A 3,262-nucleotide genomic window follows, 5' to 3' on the forward strand; every position below is an offset into this window, starting at 1 on the left:
TCTCCCTCTAGCCTCCCCTTAATCAATATATATCTTCCCTGTTTGTCTGATGTTTCCGAAAGTTTTTCAAGCGCAATTTTCCCTGATATTACAATGGCCACTCCTCTCCTATGACCCATTCTATAAGACCAAGAAAATATTTGATTAAACCCATTTCTTTTAAGCTTTTCATGCTCTTTCTCTGACAGGTGGGTCTCCTGCAACAGAGCCACCCCCACCCCCTCCCTTCTCATCTTACCTAGTATCTTGGATCTTTTAATTGGGTTAAGTATCCCATTCACATTATATGAAGCTATCTTTAATAACTTTTTCTGGGTTGCCATATTTGTTCATTTTTCCCCTTCTTCACTCCACACTTACCCCTTATGCTACCTAATTGGTGAACGATCCTGAACCATATAAAACCAAAAACAAAACTATACACTGATAAACTAGTGATTAACGAGAACTTCCTTGCGTGGGGTCTGCATTTTGACCCTATAAATGCCCTGGTAGAAGTCCTATAAAGTCCTATAAATGCCCTGGTAGAGCGATATCCTCTTCCTCTGAGGGAAGTGGGCCCTCTATGCTACAGTCAGCTTTGTCCCTATGCGTCCAACAACTCCAATAAAAAATGAAAGAAAACACAAAAAGAAAGTAGCCCAGACTTATTAAAAAATATATAGAGAGGTGATAACCCTGTCAAAATTACCTTAGCTAAACAATCCAAATCAACTTATGTTTGAAGAAGCCGTTTCTCATCTTAATTTTGTGAAGAACACATACCAAGTACCCAGAAGTTATTCAGCCGTTGTCCATAAATCCCATGTCCATTAAATCTTGTCCTAATTCCTCTTAAAGCTTTGCAGTTTTTGTTTAAATCCTGATTCTGTCTCTTTGGGTGTTTGGCCTTTCTTTGCTTGACCGACCTGCCAAGTCAGGCGCTTGATCCGTTCCAGTCCCCTCTCCGTAGGTTTCACCACCGTCACCTGAAACCCTCTCCTTGCCATGTCCTTTGTCACCTCTTCAGCCATATTGTAAACGCAGATTTCTCCCTCGTAAAACACCTGTAATTTCGCTGGAAACGGTCTCTGGAAGCGTATTTTCTTCTTTCTCAGAACTTTTTTTGCTTCTGTATATTCCTTGCGCTTTCTCAGTACCTCCGGAGCGTAGTCGTGATCCAGAAACACTTTTTTCCCCTCGTACATGAATCCCCTTTTCTGCCATGCCATCTTATCTTATTATATTATCTCTTTTTTGTAAAACTCATGAATCTTATCACGATAGATCTCGGTGGGGAATCTGCAGGAGGTCGCGATGCTAGAGCCCAGTGGGCTCTCTCAATCTGGAGGTGAATGGACGGAGGCAGCTCCAGATTTTCTTTCAGGAGGGCCTCAATAAAATCAATCATCGACCTGTTGTTGTCCTCCGCTCCCTCCTTCACCCCATGAATCCTGATATTTTCTCTCCTCGAGCGTCCCTCTTGGTCCACCAGCCTGTTTTCAAATTGCTTCTGTAGCTCCAGGAGTTCAAGTATAGCATCCTCAATGCACTGTAGACGCTCCTCAGTTTCCACAATCTGCTTCTTAGCGTTGTCTATCCTGTTATTTGCAACTCTGATGTCCTCCTTAATTTCTTCCAAGTCCGAGTTTTCATGACGGAAATCCCGCAGCTGTCAGAGTATTGTCTCCACACTTGCCATGTTTTGAGTTGACTGGGCTTCTTCTTCTTGGCTACTCTGGCTGGCCTCTCTCGCACGTACTAGCTCATCACCTCGATCCATTAGCTCTGATGCTAGCGTATCTTGTTCGTTGTCTCCTCCGGCAAAAAACTCAGCTTTTTGAAACTTTTTTCCTGATTTTCCTCTCTTCATACTCAATGCCCTTTGTGGTTTATACACATATGTCACTCGCCTATTGACAGCTGAACAGGGCGTCCTAAACTTTGAAGTCAGGGAGCTCACTTTTTATGCTGCTGCCATAGTGGAGGTGCACCGGAAGTCTCATGTCTCTTTTTCATCCCTGTTTCACCAGGTCCACTCCAGGTAACAACTTAGCAGCTTTCACCTGTGGTGTGAAGGGGGAAACACAAACAGAGACAGAGCAGGACAAAAAGTCAGCAGAGGGGACAAAAGAGGCAGCCAAGAACCACACAGAGGAGGAGGTGAAGAAGCAGGAGAGGGAGAGGAAAGAGAGGGAAGCCAGAAAGGAGGCGAGGGAGGGAGAGAGAGAGGAAGGAGAGGGAAAGGAGGGCCTGGGAGAAGGAGGAGAGGACTAAGAGGGAGAGGGAGTGGGATGAAAGAGCAAGTTGGGAGAGGGAGAAGAGGAAGGAGGAAAGGAGGGAGTGGCAGAGGAGGGAAAGAGAGAGGAGGGAGAGAAAGAGAGCACACGGTGCAGGTTTGTCCGGATCCAGGTGGTCTTGCCGGTCAGAGGGATACAAGCAGAGCTCCTGGACGGACGCACAGCGTAACAGCTCAAAAGCTGAGACCAGAATGGTGAGGAGGGGCTGCTGGGTCAAAACCTGGACACTTAAATGTCTCCTGTGTGTCCTAACCCACAACCCTGTTTCTTTGTCCTGTCATGAAATCAGGTGGAGGACGAGGACCACTTCCCATTCAACATGAGTGACTTTGTGACATTAGATGAAGAAGGAGATGTTACCGACCTTCCGTGTTCTCCTGCTGTTGTTCCCATGGAAACCACAGACAGGGAGGAGGAGGATGCTCCCACATCTGTCCCTCAGGACACTACAGGGGTACATTTTAGCTTGTGTATATCCCATCAAGCTTTTCTCTACATGTTTGATGGGGGGTGTCCCAGACTTAAAAGTCCACAGTCTTATGACGTCAGTCCTTTTCTGGGTTTCTGCTTCTAGGACGCACCCATGGAGGTTGCCAGAGAAACAGCAGTATCGGATGCCACAGCAACTCTGCTCAAGTTTGATCAGGAAGTATCAGAGTCCGAACCCGTGAGAGCACCAAAAGCTGACTCCTCAGACAGGTTGTCAGGTTTAACACCGGGTCCGATCCTCACCGCTGCAGCATCCACCTTACCAGCTCCACAGGCTGAGTCCTCTCTCAGCCAAACACCTGAGACTGGTACAGCCTCACACTGATTTCACTTCTAGCATCAACACAAGGAAACACAGTCTTTCCTAGATATTTTTCTTAATTTCTTTTTGGTTTCAAATTGTAAATTTGGCCAGAAAATTTCTTTATTTTTAGAAATCACACCACTGCCCACCCTGGACTCCACCCCAGAGGTCCAACACCTGTCCGTGCCTG

The 3,262-nt window shown here is 46.2% G+C and overlaps 1 long non-coding RNA gene across 1 annotated transcript; it reads left to right on the top strand.

Moving 5' to 3' along the window:
• Positions 1-2,378: 2,378 nt before the first annotated feature.
• LOC121189190 lies at positions 2,379-2,900 on the top strand. Its single transcript, XR_005894845.1, has 3 exons — positions 2,379-2,473; positions 2,569-2,733; positions 2,854-2,900. It is a non-coding gene; the product is annotated as an uncharacterized LOC121189190 (long non-coding RNA).
• Positions 2,901-3,262: the final 362 nt, after the last annotated feature.

The sequence above is a fragment of the Toxotes jaculatrix genome, chromosome 11 (assembly GCF_017976425.1).
Source record: "Toxotes jaculatrix isolate fToxJac2 chromosome 11, fToxJac2.pri, whole genome shotgun sequence".
NCBI classification, from domain to species: Eukaryota; Metazoa; Chordata; class Actinopteri; family Toxotidae; genus Toxotes; species Toxotes jaculatrix.